At 42.7% G+C, this 24,713-nt stretch overlaps 1 protein-coding gene and 1 pseudogene across 2 annotated transcripts in view; both read left to right on the top strand.

Annotated features, from left to right (window-relative positions):
- KCNH1 (potassium channel, voltage gated eag related subfamily H, member 1) overlaps window positions 1-24,713 on the top strand; it is a 252,546-nt gene that overhangs the window by 149,231 nt on the left and 78,602 nt on the right. The gene's annotated exons all lie outside the window — the stretch shown is intronic.
- LOC102763420 lies at window positions 17,103-17,721 on the top strand (annotated as a pseudogene).

The following is a 24,713-nucleotide window of genomic DNA, read 5'->3' as shown; positions in this document are numbered from 1 at the left end:
CCTTCTCTCTTTTCCTTCCTCCCTCCCAAGTTCTCATATAATATTTCCCAGGATTGACTGGAGGTACATTCTTGCACCTAGCGGTAAATGCCCATGGAGACCCTAAATCAGAAGTAATCATCATTTAGGTAAAAGATTTCTTTGAAAGGGTAAATGATAAGAAGGTAATGTTTCCCTTGAATTCACAGGTTTTCCTTCTGGTTAAATTTTAATTATACCTCATGTGGTTCTGCTACACGTGAATATATTTAACAGCCTTCGGGTTTTTACTGATTGTGTTAAAATTAATACTCGGCCTTACAGAATAAGAGGCTGAATGCTGTGCCTAAGGATTTTTCAAGATTACTAAGAGGCTTAGCAAGGTCCAAGAGACGTCAGCTTGTTTGTGCCTTCATGTGAAAATGTGGTCACTTATTTTTCTTGAACACACACAAATTATTGGTGCGCATAAAATTTGGTGAAGGATTACTTATTAGAAGAGACAAAAGGGTATGCGTATGGGTTTTTAGGCATCCTGTTGATGGTAGTCAGCCCATTTCTCCCCTTGGGTTTTCGAAGGCTTTACCATGCATGCACAGAAGCTTACCAAGGGGTGAGCCAAAGGCCTTTGTCAGCCATGCAAGGTGGCTTTGTATAAATTGTTTCTGTCCAGCAAAATAATTCTGAGGTTGTGCCCTGCTTTCAGAAATCTAATTTATTAATCACAACATATTCAATAATTCTCAGCTCTGCTAGGGTTATTATTCACCTTGAAAAAGGTCTTCGCAAGTGTGTTTACCCAATTTCCTGAAAATAGTCCTCTCTTAGTCCTTCCCAGGTATTGTTTACAGATCATAATAATCTAGAGTAAGGAGAAGAGGAACTCAAAGCTACAATGTTTAGGGATCTGGGGTCTCTTTAAAGATGGTAGAGTATCCCTAAAATTGTTTAAATGCTTCAAATTCAACCTATACATATGTATTTTTTGTGTGTCGGGGTGGGATGCAACACCTATTTAACGACTTGTCTAGAAGACTGTGGCAACTGTAATTTGCTATTTAATCTACTGTATAATAGATGACATTTCAGTGAATAGAATAATGCCTGCAACCCCTCTGGGGTGGCTTCTAGGGCTAACGGAATGGGAAGAGACAGTTCTACCCGGCCAATTACAGAGAATTTTACTTTCTCTCACTTTGATTAATGTCACTTGTAGTCTCTGAAGGGAGGTGCTGACCTAGAAATTGATTCTCCCCCAGGTAACAATTACTTTTTTTTAAGAAGGTTAATTTTTTTTTATCTGCTCCTTGAGGGAGACCAAATAACCCTGGTTAGCCTTAAAAATACTTATGTTGGAGTTTTTCATGTGTTTTTGTACAAGTTTAAATCAGGAATATCTGGTGTTCTTGAGAGCCACAAATCCTCAGAGCTTAATAAAACAAATCATAATGGAGGAAGAAAAAAATAGAAAATTTGAAAAAAAAAAAAAAAAGAAAATTTGAGAAGACTGAAGAATTAGGAAAAGGAGCTTATCGAATTATGCCAAGATACCCGGAATTATTCTTTTGAGCTTCAAATATTGAGTGCCCAACATATGCGAAAAAAATGTACTGGCCAGGTTAGGTTTAAGGAGAGGATTATCGAACATCTGAGTAGGATCAGATACGAGGCCATGATCTTTTCCGGCAGATCCTCACCAGGAGTTCTTTGCTTTAGTACATTGTAGGAATTTGGGAACTCAGGTTATATCCAGAGATGACTGACTATATAAAGAAGGTTCTGGAAGCCATTTTGTTTGAGAAACTATTAAAGAAATAAGGGCTGTTTACCTGAAAAAGGGAAGATTTTTTTGGTAAAGAGGTCATGAGAAATGTCTCAAATCTTCACTACTCAATATGATAGCCACTAACCCCATGTTGCTACTTACATGAAATTAATTAAAATTTTAAGAGTTAGTTCCTCATTTACACCAGTGCATTCCATGGGCTCAATGGCTGCATGTGACCATCAGTTACCAATATCGGACGGCGCACAGATATAGTGCATCCCCATCATTGGAGAAAGTTCTGCTAGATAAGGCTGCTCTAAGTACTTGAAGAAGTTCATGGAAGAGAAATAATAGATTTAGTCTGCGTATCTCCAGAAGGTACAGTTATATCCAGTACAGAAATTTCCCCAACACCTGAGGTGGTGGGTAAGAAGCAGAGTAGGAACCTTTCTAAGAGGGGAAATGCTGACTCCTGGTGACCCTTGTCAAGGATGCAGTAGGAGGAAGTAGGAATAGATGTCAGCCTTTCCAGGTGTCAGACTTTGTCTTCCTGGGCATGTCAGGCCCTGAGCCACGGCCCCGCCAACCCACTCAGGTGTCTGTTCAGAGCTCTCTGCAACTTCCTCTATTGTTTAGTGATAGGAAGTACCTGATGGTCTGGTTGAGACTAATCTCAACTCACACTCTCAGCTCTGTCTTAATCTGATTTGAACCCTCCTTGGAAAAGTTGGTAATTTACAAACTCATTAGAAGCTTTCGACAAAATCATGCTTAGAAAGAATTTATTTCTGGAAATCCAAAAGTGGGGCTATATTAATATAAATTTGGCTGATGGATGGAGATAATGAAAAGGCCACGTTTTCTAACCCTATGTAGGCTTGAGTTTTCCAAGATTTTATATATTTAAACATTTGAATTTAAGCAGAATAAAACATCAATGAGAAGTTGGCAACAGTATTTTCCCTGGACAAGCCACAAAACAAATAGTTGGCCTATGTGTTTGGGAGAGGTCTGTGTTTGTAAGTTATCTTTGTGGCAAAGTCATATCTTCTCAAATACGTGGTTGAACTTACAGAGAATGGAAGGACCATAATTAGTAGGTATTTATAAAGCTCTTTAGTGGCTTTTAAGGAGACTCTGCCTGAGAACTCAAAGAATTATTTCTGGAAATCTAAAACCCGGGTTGGTTACCTGAGCACATTCCTTAATTGAGGCTTGATGGTGTTGTCCTGCATACGAATCTCCACTCTGGTCAAGCCTGGGCAGTTTTCTTGGCCTTTTGGAGTTCTAAAACGACACTTTCAAACTTCCTTAGAGCAGCAGAGGAGGAAAATGACATGCATTAAATACGTTAGAATTGTCTTTCCATGGGGTGAAGAGAAAAAGGTGCAATTCTCTAGTCGCTGGAGACAGATTGTGGTCTGAACACTTAAGTCGTGGAGTGATGTTGTCATTTTCTAAAGTCTCCACGGGAAGTCTGTCCACTTTTTTTTAAACTTTAGTTGTTTATTTTTAAACATTTTAAAATTGGCTCCTTTGGATATAAACAGCTGGTCTCTTTCCTTCTTTCTCATCTCCCAGTCAACACAGAACCAATCTGGTTTATTCTATCCAGTGCAGGGGCGTAAATTATGCTCTAGGCAAGTGTTATATCGTGAAGTGCTCTAACCCACCATGGGCTTGAAGCTCAAGTATCAGTTCTGAGCCCTGACCCTCCATGGAACTGTCTCCTCAAAGTGAATACAGATGCATTTATGTGCCAGAAGTAGGGTGCTTCGGAAAGCATCAGTGTGATCTGGCTACACTGAGGAAGGAGCTGGCTCTTGACTATGTCTGCAAACAGTCAAGAGAAAGTTCTCATGGGAAATGATGCTTAAATGAGGGTAAAGGATGGTAGGAGTTTGTGGCATGGATGAGAAGGGAAAAGAATTGCAGGGAGTGGGCGTGGCTCATGCAAATGGAGAGAAACACCAGCGCTGCAGATGTTTAAGGGAAAATTAAGGATGGTTTTGTGGGAGAATCATTCCTTCATTAACAAATATTTATTAAGCACGTTAGTGAATAAAACAAAGATTCCTGCCCTTATGGAACTAATAGGCTAGTGGAAGAAGTCAGAAAATAATCAATATACATAATGAAGGTACTAAATTATTTATAAAGAGCTTAGAACAATTCCTGGCACATTATAAGGGCTCCATGGGTGTTTGATTGATGACACTGAATAATTTTTTGTGTTTGTTAGAAAGCAGTCAGTGCTGTGTGGGGTGGGTGTCATCGGGTTTGGTAAAGGAAATTGGAAATGCCAAAGGGAGGTGTTGGGGTGGGTTGTTATGTTACAACCTCTTGGAGAGGTTGAAAAAGTGCCATTGAGCAAAGACTTGAAAGAGGTGCAGAGTTAATGATAGTTATTTTGGTCAAGAGCGTTCCTACACAGGTAAAAGCCTGTGCAAAGGCCCTGAGGCAGGAGAGTGTCTTCAGGATAAAGCAAGGATGCCAGGGTGGAAGGACGAGGTTGGAGAGATGGAAGGGGAGGACTTCTAGGTCATCATAAGGATGTCAGTTTCATTCTGAGTAAAATGGAGAGTCGTAGGGATGTGATTTGACTTCGATTTTAAAAGGTCAGTCTGGTTGCTCTATTGAGAATGGACTTTAAGGAAGCAACCTTAATGGCTACATGAAGAGGCAGCCAGCTGGGCAACCACCCAGGGTACCAACTCCTGAAGAACACTGAAATAGCACTGGAAATTTTAGAAGAAAGAGGTTGTTGCTACCAGAATTCATCTTAGGGAAAGTATTACATACAGGCAGTGAAACCACCCTGGGACAAGTTTGGTTGCTTAACAAAAACATCCACTGAATGCCTCCTGAGGACTGAGTCTACTTAACTGTAGGTGTTTTGTTTTGCAGAGTAGGAGCTGCAATTAGGGGTGAGAGCTGAATTGTGAGAACCCTAGAGGAGAGGCTAAGTGGGCCCTCTTTCCAAACTGCCCTCAGCTTCGAGCTCAGCCCCTCCTTAGACTGGGGTTCTTACTGAATTAGATGATCCAGAGGGCCCTGTGTTTCAGTCCCACTGCCCGACAGAGAGACGCAGGGCCAGATCCTGAAGGACTTGGGTACCCGTCAAAACATACCTAGTTACATAAACCATACACTTTCATGATGGCCTTCTTTTTACTTCCATCCCACATAGGAAAATGTTTTATTCCTCCATCCTGGGAGCATTTTTATTTCATTTTTCGGTAATAATGATTCATTGTTATTCAGCAAGTCATCGCAAATCATTTCTGAAAGTGCCTGCTCTTGAACAATGGGAGTTAGCTGAGGATGGTTCAGAGGATTGGATGCTGCTGTCCTAGACATGTGGACCCTACCGGGGAGAGGAGCCCTAAGGATCTTTGACATAGGAGTTCCCAGAACCACATTCAGGAAGAATGATCTTGGGCATTACATTATGATAAAGAGGTCAGTTCTCCAAGAAGACATAATAATCCTTAAAGTATATGTACCTAACAACAGAGTGTCAAACTACACGAGGCAAAATAATGGTAGAACTGCAAAGAGAAATAGATGAGTCTACTGTCATAATGGGCGACTTCAATACCCCTTTATCAGAAATGGACAGATCCAGCAGGGAGGAAATCAGTGATGACCCGATCGAACTCACCAACACCATCAATCAACCGGGTATAATTGATCTCTGTAAACCACTTCACCCAACAGCAGCAGCAGCTGCCACATTCTTCTCAAGCTCACCTGGAACATTCACCAAGATAGACTGGATTCTGAGCCAGAAAACACATCGTAACAGATTTAAAAGAATAGAAATCATACAGTGTCTGCTCTCAGACCAAAATGGAATTAACCTAGAAATCAATAACAGAAAGATAATGGGGAAATCGCAGAGAGAACAACCTAACCAGCAACAACCTACTTTAATTGGGCATGCTTTTGTTGAGAGCCTGCTACATGGCACTTCCCCAAGGCTGAGAACCATGGCACTCATTTCCTGACTCCATGAGCTCTGTCAGTGCTTGTACAGTAAGGAAGGAAGGATTTAGCAAAATAGTAAAACTTACCTGGAATTCTGAGTCTTCTACCACGGCATGGGGGTGGAGTGGCCAGACACCCCATCAATGATAGCAAGTTCTGTTGAGTGTGCTGAGGTTTAGATATTACTGTGGGAACATCCAGGAGGCAGTCCTCAGTGCCTCATTTGTCCCTTTGTTTTGTTATCCTTTGCCTATTTCTCTTTGGATTTTCTTGTGAGTTCCTGGGTTTATGGTATATTCTGCATATTTCTGTGCATGTAAGTGGGTGCTTAATAGAGAACTTTTAAAAATATGTTTTTAATTGATTTCAGAGAGAAAGAGAGAGGGAGAGTTAGAACCATCAATGATGGGAGAGAATCATTGCCAGCTGCTTTCCATATGCCCCCTACTGGGGATTGAGCCCAAAAACCTGGGCATGTGCCCTTGACTGGAATGGAACCTGGGACCCTTCACTCGGCAGGCCGATGCTCTATCCACTGAGCCAAACCAGCTAGGGCTTAATAAAGGACTCTTGATGAAGTAACGATAGCTACCACCACTTACTGAGTTCCTCCCATCCTCACAAACATTTTCTCAGTTTATTCCTTCAATAGCCCACTGAGGCAGGTGTTATTTATCTCTGTTTTATAGATCAGAAAAAGACATACAAATGGGCTAATATGTCCACAATAACCAGCTAAGGTGGCGACTGTTGGAGCTGGTTTGTGTCCCCAGATCCATCTGACCCCAAAGCTATGCTATAGCCACCACTGTGTTCTGGATCTGCCCTCTGTGATTTGGATGGAGCAAGATGATTTAATACATTCTGCTTTCCAGTTCCTCTTTGGGAAAATGGCAATAATCCTTCCTGTCTATTTCACTGGGATGAGGGCACTTGTGGTGTTTAAACGTAAACTGTAATGGACAAATATAATGTATTAAAAGAATTACTATATAGCAAAAGCTCCTTTGGCAAGGGAATTGTCCAATTCATCTTTGATTTTTCCAGTTGCCCACCTAGACCCTTGCAAAGTAGTAACATTTGCTAATGTTTGTGGGATGATAAAGTTACAAGTTAAAGAGAGAATACATAGTCACGGAGGGTTTTTGCGAGCTGATATTTTTAAAAGGTTGGAATTGTATTTATGTAACTGGGAGACGTACATTTATATTCCATCCAGGTTTAAGGTAGTGAATGTGTTTCCCATCAGATTCCAAGTCACCCCGTGCCAACTCCGCAGGCCCCGGGGCAGACTTGGCGAAGGTGCTGCCCAGGTGCTGTGCCGACACCGCTTGGTCAGGAGGGATAGGTAATTGCTCACCGGGCTCTGCACACGGAGGCACATTTTGCAAAGCCGTTTTTTGCACGCCGTCAGTTGGAAATGTAACTTTCAGAGCGTAAGTCATTTTGGTTTGTATGTATTCAGAGTGACTGCAGAATTGCTTTAGCAGATTATTTCATGGCGAGAAGAAAAATGCTTCTTTGATTTTCTCAACTGAAATCCTGAAAGCTGAACTGGAGGCTGTCAGCTTTCTCCTTTCAATGATCATGCTCCTTTTTAAAAATTCGGAAAAGGAAAATTAACCTTAAGTCCTCCTTCCCATGAGGGTTAAGATGCTCTGCCCCGTACATTTTTTTGACTTTTTGATGGATTCTTTGGTGGTCTAAAATGAGCTGGGCTGATGTGAGGTTCCATCTTTATCATTTTCACTTTATTCTTCCTGGGCGGCACTACTAACTCCATGGGGCACCGCCTTGCGAAGTCGTGGGTGTAGGGATAGGAGAGGACCAGGAGAATGGGTGTGGATGGCTCCCCGTGAACACAGTGTTGCCAGGAGAAAAGAGCTGAGAGCACACTTACTGATGATGGGATGGAGAATCTCCGCAAATAAAAACTAAAATCACTAGCATTCTCAGCATTCCAGTGCAGTGCTTCTCAAGAACTAGTTTTTGACCTTTTAAGGTATCTAATCCATCTCAGACTAACAGTGCTCTTGTGAGAACAGACTTACACTTAGGAAAATTAAATTTAAAAGTGGTGACTAAAACAAAGCCCCAATTTTTATTAGATTCAACAGACATACATTCATATTTCCATAAACATATTCAGAACATAGATAAAAAGGAAAGAATTGCAAGCACTTCACATTTTCTGGTTGACAGGTACACACAAGTGATTACTATAGAAAATCCCTATTATATTTGTACTTTTTTCATTCCATAATCATAATGAAACAGTTATGAGTCAAATGCAGTTCCTCATATTAAATGCCTATATGCATTCTTTGAATAAACACTGCATATAGGCGCTTGCTTCTTGCTTGCTAATTTATCTAATCTCGGTTGGATTGACAAAAATGCTATTCTCAGGACAGATAATGGAGCCCAAACTGAGTGCGTCAAGGACATGAGCCAGGGTTCATGCTGAAATAAAGTAGGTTGTGGATGACTAGACTGCCTTTTCTGAAATATGATTCTGGGAGCGGCTCATCCATGTCAAAGGTCCCTAGGGCTCCACTCCCAGGCAGTGTCCACATCTTTACAGCAGCATCCAATGCTCTCAGCCACCCTAAACCCTATTGTTCAAGAGCAGGCACTTTCAGTCAGGATGTGCAATGACTTGCTGAATAACTATGAGTCATTGTTACTGAAGGATGGACTAAAAATTTTCCCAGGGTGAAGGAATAGAACATTCTCCTGCAGGGTCTGGAGGTAAGAAAAAAAGACCATCATGGAAGTGTGTAGGGCTTATGTTCCTAGGTATGTATTGAAGGTCATTCAAGGTCATTGAGGATCTGACCTCTGAATTTCTCCTTAGGGTGGTGGGATCGGCATACTGAGTCTTTGGCTGGTCTGATCTTATTTTGACAGGAATGTAAAAAGAGACACTTGGTAATTTAGCGTTGCTCAGAAGATTTTTTAAAATAAGTTTTTGTTGACTTTAGAGAGGAAGGGAGAGGGAGAGAGATAGAAACATAGATCAGGTGCCTCCAACAAGTCCCCTACTTGGGATCAAGCCAGCAACTCAGGCATGTGCCCTGACAGGGAATCGAACCAGCAACCTGTTGGTGTATGGGATGATGCTCAATCCACTGAGCCATGCCAGCTGGGCTTGTTTTTAATTTTTATCTAAAATGAAGCAAGTGGTGCTGCATTTTCAAAATTCATCTTTAGTTTTTCATCAGTAACCAGTTATAAAAATATTAAACTTATAGTATCTTTTGATGAAAAAAAACACACACACAAATCCATATAATTTTATATGCATAAATCTAGGAAAATAAATTTAAAACATTTGATCAAATTCAGAAAATATTTGGTGATAACTTTTGGCAGATGTGCTGTATCAATCTCATCACTTCCTTCATTAATAATTGTTAACTTCTGGAACATGCCATAAACTATGGAAACTGTTCAAGCTTTTAGCTTCTGGTTTTGGTCTTCAATCTTATCTGCCATTGAGAAGCCTGCTGCTCCCTTACATGGAAGCATTAAGATAATTCAAATGGCAGGGACAGACAAATAAACAAGTCTGGCTGTCTAATTTATATCTTTAGAAAGCTGAATTCTTACCTTGCAGAACACTAAGCATTCATTTCACTCGGTACTTCAGACATTCTTGACAGAACTTTTTTCTTTCAATAACCATCAAACGTCAATATGCAGTACTGTTGTTTATGATTAGCTTCCTTCTCAGCTACTCAGAGTCATCGTGAATTTAACGCATTTACCTTCACATAACTCACAATTTTATTGCATCACTAAGTACAATGGTGAGTTCAGCTGACTTACTTTTTTTGTTTTTAAGCAAGTCTTTCTCAACAAAGCCAGCAATGCATTAATTTACATTCTGGTGCAAGTGTATTAATCTGGGCAGTCATTCCAGAATGTTTTCCTATCGTCGCAGCTGTACTATCAGAACAAACCCTACACAACACGTAAACTCCAAACCACATCTGTTGGTCGTTTAACCCTTCTTAGCTTTATACATTTGAGAGCTTATTGTGTCTTTTGGTAATGAGCACGAATGAAAAAGGACTCTTCCTCATATCACCATCATGTTCAACCACATATGTACTGAAAGCTTGCCATGTGAGCTGTATCAATGCACTTGTCAGATTGTCATGGAAAATACATTGCTTGCTTTATTTGGTCTCTGAGTTGGTCTTTCATATCGTGAGCCTGGTGTCATTTGAAAGTGGTATGGGAGCTACCTTTCTTGCCATAGATTTACCCAGCATTTTCAAGCAAACACCTTTTGATGCAGATTCTCACTAATGTCACCAATTGCATATGTTGTGGGGTTTGTGTGTGTGTGTGTGTGTGTGTGTGTGTGTGTGTGTCTTAGCAACACAAATGTGATTTTATGAGAAGCCTGCAAAGTGCTAATATGTAAACATTGAACGTTCACTTCTGTGGCTTTCTAATGCTATATATTCTTTTTTAAAAATATGTATATATTTTTTATTGATTTCAGAGAGAAAGGGAGAGGGAGAGAGACCTTGAAACATCAATGATGAGAGAGAACCATTGACCAGCTGCCTTATGCGTGCCCCACAATGGGGATCAAACCTGAAACCCAGGCATGTGTCCTGATGGGAATCGAACCATGACCTCCTGGCTCATAGGTCAATGCGCAACCACTGAGCCACACCAGCCGGGTTCTAATGCTCTTTTATTTCAAATAATTCTTTTGGTTTTGAACTTACTTTGTTTAACCTTTGTAAGTAAATTCTGCCCAAGAAGTTTTGAAGGTTATCATTTGTTAGAACATCTCAGCCAATAACATACTTTTGGGTTTTAGCACACCACCCTCAACTATGACTATAAACCTAAACTTAGCATAGGAAGAATGATATTTCCAGATAAAACCAGCACAAACTCTTTGGTCCCCATTTCTTTGGAATAGCTTCCATTGCCATTATTTGGTTTACTTCTACTGATACATTTAGATGAGATATGTCTTTTCTTGAGACAAACAAACAAGAAAAATATTGTGAAATTTACAGTTTGTAAATTAGAGATAACAATACATAATACAATTTTGTTTTAATTTAGCTGATAATTCAGTCCATCAACAATGTATTGAGTTTACTCTGTGCCAGGCACTGAGGAGCAATAGAGGTGAAAGAATATACCTCTCATGCCATGTGAGAATCAGTTCTCTTTTGTAAAAAAAAATATTTTTTATTGATGTTGTTACAGAGAGGAAGGGAAATAGATAGTTAGAAACATCGATGAGAGAGAAACATCGATCAGCTGCCTCCTGCACACCCCCAACCGGGGATGTGCCCGCAACCAAGGTACATGCCCTTGACCGGAATCGAACCCGGGACCCTTCAGTCTGCAGGCCGACGCTCTATCCACTGAGCCAAACCGGTTTTGGCGAGAATCAGTTCTCTTTTATGGAAAATTTGGCTGGCCCATTGACTTTCAAATGTGGGTTGATTTTTTTCTTCTCCATTTCACTGGCAGCTCTTCATGTACGTTACTAGTTACAAAGTCATTCACTCTCCTCAAGTAAGTGGCTGCCGATGTCCATTCTTACATCACCATAGTGTTTGAAGTAGCCAAAAGTTACCACAGGCATAGTCAACAGAACGGGCCTGGTCTAGGAGTAGCTCGTAGGGGCATGGCACACTGATGGCCAAGATATCACTGGGTTATTACGAAGAATGAAATAAAGTTCATCAACAATGTATTGAGTTGACTCTGTGCCAGGCACTGAGGAGCAATAGACGTGAAAGAATATCCCTCTCACCCCATCTGAAGGAAACTTGCATGTCCTTCTAGGGGGCATCATGTTTGCAAATAACTTCAATGTGAGTTTTGTATGACAAGTGCTAAAACAGAAGTAAAAGCCAAGTGCTTTGGGAGCCCAGAGGAGAGGATGCTTCAGGCTTGGAGGGGCTTGATGGCATTTGAGTTGAGCCGTGAAAGAGCGGTCAGGTACTAGCAGGAAGGAATGGGCACATGAAGGTCATTCTACCGAGAGGGATGTAGAGCAGGCAGAATCAGCAGCATAACGGTGGGACCCAGTGCAAAATGAAAACGCTAAGCCCTTGTTCAGACACGATTAAACATTACAAGACAGTGACATCAGAGCCTTCAACCAAGCATGGGGCCTTCTGATGGCAGAGGCCATGTGACTACATAGGTTAGATGTCCATGGAGCCAATCCTGAGTGCAGGGTGCGTACAAGGAAGGCAGCTCAGGGTGGTCTGAAGCATAGCTCTGTGAGAATGCGTAGTGGAAGACAGGTGTGCAAAAGCAGGTTGGAGTCACGTGCTTGGGTGCTGTGCTTAGGGAGGATGGTCTGGATGCTGAGTCAGTGGGGGACCTCTGAAGTTTGGAGCTGGAATGATATGATCAGAGGAGTGTTTTGGAAAGATGGCCAGCCACTGCACCATAGAGGCAGGATTTGAAGTGGTATGGGAGGGACCGAAGAGAGAACAGGGGCTTAGGGAGAGATTGAAATGGAATAGAGAAAGTGGACAGCAGAAACATGACAGAAGTAGAGTGTTCAGGTAAATGAATTGAGAAGTATGAGGAAATGGATGTGTGCAGAAATGATACTAATGTGGTTAGCCTCCATGGCAAGGCTGATAAAGAAAGTGGAAGGAGAGTTGGTAGGTGGGGAAATCGGGCATTCAATCCATGTTATTTGACCCATTGGTGGATGACCTGCAGTGGCTTTATTACTCTGCCAGGATTTAATCAAAGTGATAAGAGTTAATGGTGGAAATAACTGAGTAATGGAAATTCTTCAGCAAAGGGCAGTCCCGTGCCCTCATTAATTCAATGAAGCTCCGGAAATGTCCATGGGTCCATAGCACACACTAGTGGTGTGGTGAAGCGAGCAAATTTTAATGAAGTAAAATCCAAGCACAGAAAGCTTCAGGTCTCTGCCCACCTGTCCAGCCATATCTCTCACCATGCCCCACCCAGACCCTGCTCCCCAGGGCTGAAGCAGTTGCCTTTGTTTGGGAGTCTTCCTTCCCTACTCCACCACCACACCTCCATTTCCCATGTATCTCTCAAAGCTCTCCTCCGGGCATAATGCCCATGCCCCTCCCTCCGCCCCCAGTCTAGATTGCTCCCTGACCACACCATCTCTCACTTATCTAGTCATGTGGGACCTCATCTTATTGGCCATGGCAGCTGAGTGCTAGTGCCATGCTTATCACAAGGGAGATGCTGGGTAAAATGTTTGTGAAACAAATGAATGAATGAAGAGATCAAGTTTGTCCCTTAAATTGAAGCTGAAAGCCCATTCAACTTCAGATTAAATAGTTGACAGCTTTTCCTTCCAAAGCAGGCACGTGATCTGCAGTTTCTAAGCAGCAGAAAGTATCCTGCTACTGTTTAAACAACCAAGTACCAATGGGGCTCGGAAAATCCTGTTTTGTCATTGTGATACCCCAGCCCACCTGTTGTAACCAGAGACCAGGAAGGAGTGGGGCCATCCCAAGAGTGAGATTGGGGGGCGGGGGTGGGAATGGTCCACACTAGTGGACAGGCTGTAGGGCATTCAAAAAGATTAAAATATCGAGGGAAAGTTGCACTGTCTCTATTATCACCAGAAGCTGGCCATTGCAAATTACGTCAGTGATAACATACTCCGCCCCTGCAGAGACTGCCCTCGCTGCCTTCTCCCGTGGGAGCGCCCCGTGAGCCCCACTGAGGAGCAGCACCGAGCTTTAATCATGCCTCGCAGGGCAGAATACAGGCTATTTACGTGCTCTTTCTATAAGCTCCAGATTGAAAACTTCCTTTTCCTCCTCATATTGGCATTGCCATAGCAACCTTCCTAGGGCCAAGCCTGTCACTGCTCAGGTTCTCGACGTCCCCTCTTTCAGATTCAGGGGGGCATCCAGAGGGCCATTGGCTCTGAAGAGCCTGTGAGAGTGGAGCTGAAGTCTGCATGTTAGAAGAGAAGTGGAGGCCGTGGTGGAACCAGGCTCTGCCCTTGTGTCTGCCTGAGAGGAGTGATGTCTGAGGGAGGGTGAGGACGTGCTTCTGGGCTTCTGTTTACTAACAACTGTTGAACTTGGAGACCTCACTCAGTGAACACATCTTTCTGAAACTCCTCCCAGTGTGCTCAATAAAGTTGGAAAATATGTCCAAAGCTTCAGGATGGCAATTTGAAAACTTCTACTAAACAACATTTTCTATCAGATTAGCAAACAACAAGTTAATTCTACAATGTATATTGATACCCTGACTTGGCAAACCAAATGAGTAGTTTGGAAGGTATGGTGATACCAGTAGGTCACTCATAAACTCCGAGATGGGTAGTTAACCAGCTGTTAGGATTAGCACCCAGTTGGAGGGCTGCTCTCATCCCTCCCCTGGAACTTGTGAGCAGAACAGCATCCAAATCTTGGGATGCTGCTTGAAGTTGTCATGTCCATGCTGAGTTCAAGGGCAGAGATACCAGGTGTAGATTAGGAGCTCCACTGCCTTCAGGATAAAACCCAAGAACCCCCTTCATGATGTGGGTTTTGTCACACTCCAACCTCCTGTCTAGGGTCACCCCCACCACCATCCTTGCATTCTAGGTAGTAGATTAGGAGCTCCACTGCCTTCAGGATAAACCCCAAGGACTCCCTTCATGATGTGGGTTTTGTCACGCCCCAACCTCCAGTCTAGGGTCACCCCACCACCATCCTTGCATTCTAGGCACTAGCTTTGCTGAGAGACTTCAGTTCCTCCAATAATATCAGTTCTCTCAACCTTCCCATCTTGGCCATGCCATTCCTGTGCCTGGAATTTTCCATTTACCGCCTCTCCCTCATTGACCAGAATAATTCGAGACTAAGTTCTAGCATCTTCTCACGAAGGAGGGCTCTCTTTGCTCAGTCCCCCAAGTGGGGTCAGTTAGATGCAGACTCTGTTTCCCGTATACTTATGTTGTAGCCCAGTAGCTTCACCTGTCTTCTGGCCCGTGTTGTTCTCGTCCCTGCCTTTTGCCCCTTTGTCTATTTCCACGTCCAGAACATTTTCTCATGTGCTTCCTTCCGGCCTTGGCTTTGCTCCTCCAGCAGAATTCTCTGGAGTTGTTTCTTCTGCCGCTCTCAGGGCTGATTACGTGTTGCTAAGCACTGTTCTTACCGTCCTTGAGAGCTCAGTGGTGGTGCTGTGGTGGAACTGACTCAGAAACCTGGAGAAGTTCACCACCCAGGCCTTTTCTATTAGCTGCAACACCATCCACAGAAGAGTAGAATCCATTACTTCTGATTGCTATTTTATGGACAAATCTATCAAGGTATATAAAATATGTTATCAAATGGCTAAGTACAAGTTGAATGTTGTTTTGTTTCCCTTCCTAAATTCAACGTGTCTGACGCTGCTTAGCTCAATTTTTATTTTTCTCTGTACCTTCACAGCCCTAGTGATTCAGGGGCAGGAGGCCAAGGGCTCTGGGCCTGTCCTAGGTGTCAGGCCCTCAACACTTGGCTCTTCAGACCCCTGATGAAGGTCCCGTTCCTTCCTCCTGACACTTGGCCAGCCCTCCTTAGCCATCTCTCTTCATGAAAAACAATGACCTCGATAATTTCAAGGCCTCAAATTACCTTTTTCTCTATCTATGGTTAATTTTTTCTCTTTCAAGGGAAAAAAAGAGGGGAAAAAAGGCTGCGATATTTTCCCACTTTCTAAAAAATGTAAATCTACTTTTTAAAAAAGTGAATCTAGCCTATGATTATTTCTTCTCAATTGGGAAAAAGTTTATACATCAACTTAGTTGCTAATTTCTTTAATTAACTATTCCCCCTCTTCTATTTTTTAATACCAGTACCAATTAAGTACTTCCTGGTGAAGCCTGTTGTTTTATAACTAGTTTTGCAAAGAGATCACAATCTTTTCCTTAAACATTTTAAAAATAGTTGAACATAACCAGACTTTTACAAAACCAGGCATCCAGTGATTACTTGCAGACTAATTTAGAGGCTCACAGATGGGGATGAGGAAATGGTGCCTGTAAGAATCATGGGAAGTTTTGTAAAGTCTACTTGCTCACCTTCTTCTCACCCCACTTCACCCCTGGGTGTAACTAAACCTAGGAAAATGTAAATTTTAAACAGCTCTCTTGGTGATTCTAACATAGCCCCTGGTTGAGAATCCTGGTCATGGTGGTCCCGGCTAGGTAGGGCCCATGGGAGTATTGTTAATTTCATATGCATTATACTGGGGAGCACAGTGGGGAAGTCAGATGTGATAATTTTCAGGGGAATTCTGGAAGAGTTACATTTTGGGTTGGACCTTGAATAATAATAACATAGCAACAACTGGTATGTATTGACCACGGTCTGCATGGAGCACTTCTATATGTCATCGCATTTAATCCTCACCAAAATCTTACTGTAAGGCAGATGGTATTACCCCATTTTTACAGATGAGGAAAATGGAGCTCGGAGAGATCCAGTGATTTACCAAAGTGACACAGAAAGTAGCTAGCAGGGTTGGTGTTCAGCCCTTCAGTCAGTATGACCTAAGCTCTGACTGCTTTGTTATGTCCGATTCAGTGGGAAAGAGGCAGCAGAGACTCAGGGTGTGGGACAATGATAAGAGAATTATTTCCTCCCTGGTCTAAATTTTGGTTGAAAACAGATGTCTGGGCTTATGAGACGTCCAAAAGCCAAGTATGGGCATTACTATTATGCTGGAAATTGTCTTTCTGTCTCTAAGAAGATGAGAAAGGCCAAGTTTTTATCATCATGCATAGATCTGGTGTAATATCAGCACTTCAATTTTTCTTTCTGATTCCATAATTATAATTCATAATCATCGTCCTTTGCTGGAGGTCAGAAGGACTTGGACCCCACGTAGTCCTGTTTCTTGTTGGACTCCCTCCGTTGGCAGGTTTATTTACTCGAGGAAAGGCAGCAAAGTGTAGAGCAATAGTCCTCAGTTGGGGGTGGATTTGCCCACAAGGGACATATGGCAATGTCTGGAGACATTTTTCATTGTTACAACTGGAAGGTGCTACAGGCATCAGTGAGTAGAGGCCAGGGATTCTGCTAAACATCCTGCAGTTCACAAGACAGCTACTGCCCAAGCCTCCTCACCTATAAGCGCAGTGCTGGGTACACAGGGGGGGAGTTGGGGGGCGGGGTAGTGACACCAGCACCATGCTCCAGCCCCTTTTCTCCTTGGTTTCTCTTGCTCCATTGAGTAACTTGGCTCTGAGGCCTTCTGGGACCGTGCCCCAGGCCTCTGGGCTTGCTGGGCAGCCCCTTATGGTGGCCTCGCTGCCACAGTTAAGTTTGAAGAGGAGGGAAGGGGGACCCGTGGACCTGGAGCTGATGAACTGGTTTGCAAACTGATGGACAATTGCAAATCGAAGGATGGGAAAATTGAGGGCTTAACAGCTAAATTTGTGAACTTAGAGTTCCTAAGTTTGATAAATGTAGGCTTGATTTCAGTTTCAAATCTCCACAAACTGTGTAAATGGAAAAGGCTTGGGCTCAGTGACAACAGAATCTTTGGGGGTCTGGACAGGGTAGCAGAAAAATGTCCAAATCTCACACATCTATACTTCAGTGGAAAGACCAGCTCCTTGGGACCTTTGAAAAAGTTGGAATATCTGAAAAGCCTGGGTCTGTTTAACTGTGAGGTTACTAATCTGAATGACTTCCAAGGGAGTCTCCCAGCGCCTGCCCCAGCTGACTGACCTGGACGGCTCTAAGAGAGAAGATGGAGAACCCCATGACTCAGATGCCAAGAAGATGATGTAGATGAAGAGGAGGGGGATGAAGGAGGAGAAGATGAAGACGCGGATGGTGAGGAGGAAGAGTTTGATGATGGAGATGAAGTCAGTGGGGAGGAAGAAGAATTGGGACATGATGGAGAAGTTGATGAAGAGGATGAGGATGAAGAGGAGGAAGAAAGCTGGAAAGGGGAAAAGAGAAAGAGAACCAGATTATGAAGAAGAAGATGATTAATAACAGTTTAGTATTGGTTGGATGGCTCATATGGATTTGGTAGCTGGGTTTTGTTGGTTTTTGTGAAGGTCGCTATGAAACAGAGCCCACCCACCCAAAGTGCCATTCTCCTTTCCTCTCGGAAATCCACCATCAAGCTTGGGGACTTCACCCCAACAAAACTGTAATTGCTGTTAGGTTTTTGTGTAAGACTTGCTCTGGCGTGGCTAGCTGTGACTGGTGAGTCAGCAGTCTATTATACTCAGATTGTAACAGCATTTCTACCTTCTGTACAACAAAGAAGCTTTGTAAATAAAATCTTAACATTAAAAAAAAAAGACAGCTTTCCTTAGTAAAGAATTTGCTGCCAAAGTATCAATGGTGCTGAGGCTGAGAAACCCCTGTGTAAAGGGCATGGACTTTGTAGTGGGGCTGCCTGGGTTTGAATCCAGCTTTCTACTTACCAGCTATGTGACCTTGGCCGAGATACTTAACCTCTCTGTGATCCATCTGCAAATAAGGGTAATGATAGTCCTTACCTCATAGAGCTGCTGAGACTTGAGGTAGTCAGTATGAGGCATCTGGTGCTGTGGCAGTGGTGGAGTGGATTCCTGAGCCACCCTGACTGGGTGTGAATCCTCCATCGGCCACTTACCACCTGTGTGAGTTTGGCCAAGTCACAAACATTCTTGACTCACATTCTTTATCAATAAAATGAAGATAAGCCCCGCTGGCATGGCTCAGTCAATGGTTGAATGTCAACCTATGAACCAGGAGGTCACCGTTCGATTCCTAGTGAGGGCACATGCCCAGGTTGCCGGCTCAGTCCCCAGGGTGGGACATGCAGGAGGCAGCCGATAGATGATTCTCATCATTGAGATTCCCCTCCCCCTCTCTCCCTCTTCCTTCCTCTCTGAAACCAATACAAATATTTTTAAAAATAAAAAATAAATAAAATGAAGATAATAGTATCTACCATTACGATAAATCATGTATGCAAATTGGTTATAAGAATGACTTGCACATCATAAAAGTTGTATAAGTACCAATTGTTATTATTAATTTATTCATTTGTTACACAGATATCTGAGCCCCCTGGGCCTTACAGCTGGTAGACAGCCGAGTCGAGATTAGGACCACTGACTCCTGAAGGAAGGAAAGCTCTGTCTAGTGTGACAATTTATGCCTATTTGTTGGCATCCTGTATAGCAGGAAGCTGGGGGATCGAGCATTACTTTGGAGGATAATTATTACTTTGAGGCAATGTGGAGAGAGGCACTAGGAGCTACAGTGTCACTTAGCAACTAAAATCTCCTGTTCTGCCTTTGAAAACGGAGAGACGGATGGGTGTTACAGAAGGAAAACCAACAGATGTGGGGGTCAGGTGCTGCGATTAGAGTTGCCAGTAGTAGAGAAAGTGATTTTCATTTCTTCCTGTTATTATTACTGGAAGAGGTATGTCTTTAATAGGCACTCAGTGTGATGTTCCCGTCTGGTTCACCATGGTGACAGGGGTGCCCTCTGAAGCTTTCCTTTTCCTTTTTCTTTTTTTGGTTTTGTTTTGTTTTGTTGTGAGATGTAGAAGAGCAAGGAAGTTCGAGATTTGCAAGAGCTTGTAACTTCAGGAGTAGACATCATTACTATTGGGAAAGGAGCCTAGTGAAAGTTAACACACTTGTTTAAATGGCTTTTAAAAGTATGTGTTATTTTAAATGACTCTATTAATTAGGTTCTCTTTGATGACTCACATTGGAGAAATAGAAAACTGAGGGCTCTCAGCCTATGAAGGAAAGCAAGACCTGGGTTTGTAAGCCCGCTGCGAGCCTCCTACTCTAGCCAGGTTCACCTGAGCTAAGGGGTCATCTCTTTGCCATCAAGAGCTCAGCAAGCACAAAAGAGGTGAAAGTAGCAAATTATTTGGAGACCTTTCCAACCTGTACCTGACCTTCTGGAGTCATTTGCAGAAGTAATTGCCTGTGGAAATTGCTATGTGTTTTATCTGCGGTGCTATTGAAGCCCTGGTTGAAATGAGGCTGCACAGACGACGCTGGTGACGGGTTAGCACGGAGTGGGAGCTGATGCTTTATTCGACAGATGAGAAGTACCTGAAAATAACCTTCTGTCTCCCCTGTAAGAATTTTGCTTGTTAAGTGACATTCACCAACACAGCAGAGTTTCAGTGTGGTATAGGACTCTGTGCTATTCTTAGCAGGATATGAAATGAAAGTTTTCAGGCTTTGCTTGTTATATAATAGGGAATGTATGCGTTTTATATGCCTTGATTTAGGGGGCACTTTCTGTGCCCGGGGCAATAGCTGTCCTGCTTGAGGAGGAATGAGGGCACAGGGCTGACAGGAAAGTCAATCTTCCCAAACATCAAGGTAGAGTCAGTCCTGCCCCCTTACTTAAGGGGGAATAACACCTTAAATAACACTTCCAGGGGATGCCTGAAACCTTGGATAGTACCAAACCCTACATAGTGTATACTCTATTTTCCCCTATACACACATCCTTTTCACTTAAAGGAAGCACTTCACAGCTTCTCGTTGGCATATCTGAATTGCCAGCATCACCATTCTTGCACTTTGGGGACATTATTAAGTACAATAAGGGCTACTTGACTACAGCACTGCAATGCCACAACAGTCCATCTGGTAACTGAGACAGGTACTGTGCAGAGTGTACACAGTGTGATACGCTAAACAAAGGGATGGTTCATGTCCTGAGCAGGCTGGAGCTGGACAGCTCAAGATTTCAGCCTGTGATGAGAGTGTCTCTTTTTATATAGAGGAGGTGACCTTTGGACCTGCACCTAGGGATGGGGCTGGGTGCCAGTGGAGCCAACCATGGGATTTAGCAGTTCTCAACCTGTGGGTCGTGAACAATGAAAAAACATCCTGCATATCAGATATTTACATTATGAATCATAACAGTAGCAAAATTAGTTATGAAGTAGCAACGAAAATAATTTTATGGTTGGGTCACAACATGAGGAACTGTATTTAAGGGTCGCGGCATTAGGAAGGTTGAGAACCACAGAGGGTTGGGACTGTTAGCTTCCCTCCCCCAGGTGCTGGAGATTGAGTTCATTCGCCAGTGGCCAGTGATTTAATCAATCCTGTCTATGTAATGAAGCCTCCATGACTTTGAAAGCCTACCTCCATTTCTAATAGTGACCTTTTCAATTATTATATTGTTTCCTGATTTGTCTTTTTATCAATAGTTATTCCCCCATGTATTCGCTCAGCCCACGCTTTTTCAGTCTTTTCTTTTTCTGTAATTTGGCGTGAAAGTGAGGAAAAAGACATCAGAGAGCCAATGTGGCTATCATCATATCAACCCATCTTCCATGACCAGCATGCCCCCCTCATTGCCGAATGGAATTTCCAGGTGAGGGGCTAACAAAGGCCTCATGTCTTTTCCTGGGAGTTAAGACTATAGAAGCAAACATAGGTTTAGGGGTAGAGTCTTCTTTAAATTTGATTTTAATATATCATCTGGAATTTTGCATAGAAAAGTCAGCTTGGATAGATCCATTAACTACCAACATAGGGCAACACTTTTTTTCTTTTTTTCAAAAAGGCAAAAGATATGATTTTAATCCTTTCTTTATCTCTAAGCTTTAATACACTTGCAATTTGTACAGCAGGCCTCTACTGTATATATATATATATATATATATATATAACCTTCTCGAGTTTAGGGATAAATTATGCTCTGCAAGGCTGTTTATTAGAAGTTGGAATGTATTTTCCAACAGAAATAATTTTATGAATAATGGTCAGCTTACTCGAGGAGCCATAAGTCTATCTAACCCACTGATCATTAAAAGTGTGCTGGCGAGCCCTAGCTGGTTTGGCTCAGTGGATAGTGTCGGCCTGCAGACTGAAGGGTCCCGGGTTTGATTCCAGTTAAGAGCACATGCCTGGGTTGCGGGTTCAACCCCCTTGTAGGGGGCGTGCAGGAGGCAGCCAATCAATGCTTCTCTCTCATCATTGATGTTTCTATCTCTTCCTCTCTCTTCCTTTCTGAAATCAACAAAAATATATTAAAAGTGTGCTGGCGAGGTTCTAAGGGCCTTGCAGAAGCTGGTCTCTAGAATGCCAGGGATACCCTGCTAACACAGGGACGGTTCTTCCCTTCATCACCTCCCTGTGGTAGCAGACAGGTGTCCGCCCCGCTTCTGGAACCTGGAGAAGATGTCCCTTCTCTCATCTTTCTCATCTAGAGACTGGGAGCTCAGAAGAATGGGGAGCTAGAGAGCAGGTTAAGGGGGAGCGGAGAAGAGCCAGGGGCTTAGGACCTATAGCCTTAAACACATTCCTTTTTTTTAAAAATATATTTTATTGAGTTTTTACAGAGAGGAAAGGAGAGAGATAGAGAGTTAGAAACATCAATGAGAGAGAAACATCAACCAGCTGCCTCCTGCACACTCCCCACTGGGGATGTGCCCGCAACCAAGGTACATGCCCCTGACCGGAATCGAACCTGGGACCTTTCAGTCCTCAGGCTGACGCTCTATCCACTGAGCCAAACCGGTTTCAGCTTAAACACATTCCTTGGGTCTCTTTTCTATTCCACCAAGATCCTAGGGATTGAGCTACCTACTTCCTTTCCATTGCCCTTGTGTTGCTTCTGACTAGGGTTTCCTTCTATCCTGAGTTCATAGAACAGTCTCTCAATTTCCCTTCTCCATGGCCTTTAGAGAAAGCATGAAGAATATTATCCCAAGTGATAAAAGAAAGATGACTAGAAATAAAAAGTGTCCTTATTATGGTTATCCTTCGTTACCCACTTTGATCTGCTGGAGAGAGAGCGAGAGAATTTCCTTGAATGGCATAACTTTCCAGACTGGAAAGGTTTATTGAAAGCCTAGCATAATGGATTAAAAAGTGAACACAACAAAAGGTCCATTATTATGAATTTTTAGATCATTGCTGGAAAAAAAAGAATTTCTAGATAGAAAAAAAACCCCAGATTCAATTTGAAGGATGGAGGATCTGAATGCTTTTGACTTCTCAATAGCAAGGGAACACAATGGAAAAATGCATCAAAAATTCTGGGAAAGATTTCTAATCTAGAATGCCACACCCAGCCAAGCTGTTAATTCAGTATAAGAATAAACATTAGGTCTCAAAAATTGTGCTCCCATATATCCTTTCTCTGAAAGCTGTTAGACGATGTCTTCTACCAGCAAAAAGGGGTAAAACAAGAGGGGGTTGGGATCCAACCTGAATACTAAATGAAGGGACTTCCCAGGTTACAGGGTCAGAGACGTCCACACAGATGACAAGGCAATAGTTTAGACGTCTCCAGGAAAGAGTTCTTTAATTAATAAACTAACTACTGTGTTTTGATATAGTAAGAAGAGGCATTTATCTGTGGGAGAATTTGGAGTTACATTAGCCATAAGTAGACCAAGCAAGAAAAGACAAAGATCATTATTAGCTACATTGCAGAAAAGGAAAAGTAGCCACAGTATAGTTCATGACTTAGCTGTGAGTGGCTTAGCTGTGAATAGCATTCATCTACTTATAATAATGTAAACATAGATAATTATCTAACCAATGTTATGATGGAATTCTATTGGGAGGGTGGGGCAATGGGAAAAGGTGTGCATATGAATGTGAGATTGGAGGTGAGGTGGGGAAAAGAGTTCAACTCTCAGAGGTCAATGGATAATGCCTACAACTGAAATATCAGGATATAGCAGTTTGAGCATGGTATTAAAAGAGAGAGACCAATAGCAAAAGAATCAGCTAACAATGGAAGTGGGTGCTTTTGCAGAGTAGAAAATTGGTGAAAAGAAAGATGGCCTAGGGTAATAAGGAATTTTTAAATGTCTTGGGCATTTAACTCTAAACTGGGTGTGTGTTGTGTATACAAAAATGAATACCAAACTTTAAAAAGGCAGACAAACTTTTGCCCATACAGAAAATTCCATACAGCAATTTCTAATTAGGGGCCAGAGATATTACCTTACTGTTCTTTGAATGAGACCCAGAACTCCTGATATGATACAACATTAATTTTAAACCACTCAAGTGTAGAAATAAGCCTCCTCTTATTTTTTATTTTTATTTCAGAAAGGGAGAGGGAGAGAGAGATAGAAACATCATCAATGAGAGAGAATCATCAATCGGCTGCCTCCTGCACGCCTCCTACTGGGGATGGAGCCTACACCGCAGGCATGTGTCCTGACTGGGAATCCAACCATGACCTCCTGGCTCATGAGTCAACGCTCAACCACTGAGCCACACCCACCACGCAGAAATAAGCCTCCTCTTTGCCAAATCAGCATTTTGTCTTGGGGTTGGGAGAGGTCTTCTTGCTCCTTTCCCCAAAATGAAAGACCAACTCATCCACGTTGAGAGTCATCCAAGGCACCTCTGCACTGAAGTTCAGTCAGGACAGTGATGTTGCTGCACCCTCCCACGTCACATTCCCACATCACATCCAGATATCCATGCGGTGTCTGCTCTCCCAGTTAGCAGTATGTAAGGGCATAATGCTTTATATATAAGATATCAAGAAATAACATGTAGACATGTAAAACACAACCTGCTCCATCTAAAATTAGAGCAGAATACTCTATTTTTAATAATAATAAAATGTCATAATAGTGATAATAATTGAGCAAGGCCCTCCTGAGGACCCTTAAGCTTCCAGGCTGGGACGGGAGCTGCCCTGGGCCAGGAATGATGGATGTGGCGTCACTGCCTTCCCTGTGGCCAGAGCACAAGAGCCTCAGACCTGCGCCGGTTCTGTTCTTTCTGTATTGATTTGGTGTGACTGTTGTTTTATGCTCCGGATTACATTAACTTTCTGGCAGCTTTCCTGAGCAAAGCACCTCCACGCTTTACGCGTGACCTCCAGTCGATTGAGGACCAGAACAGCCGTCGCCAACTGGTGGTCTGTGAGGTCCGAAAGGTTGGCGGCCGCTGGACCAGAAGACAGTGCTGAGGCAGGGCTGCCATATAGGCTTATTGAGTTGAGGTCAGACTGACGGGATC

This window comes from Myotis davidii, unplaced genomic scaffold, assembly GCF_000327345.1.
Source record: "Myotis davidii unplaced genomic scaffold, ASM32734v1 scaffold1525, whole genome shotgun sequence".
NCBI classification, from domain to species: domain Eukaryota; kingdom Metazoa; phylum Chordata; class Mammalia; order Chiroptera; family Vespertilionidae; genus Myotis; species Myotis davidii.
This window is presented reverse-complemented; position numbering and strand designations above follow the sequence as displayed.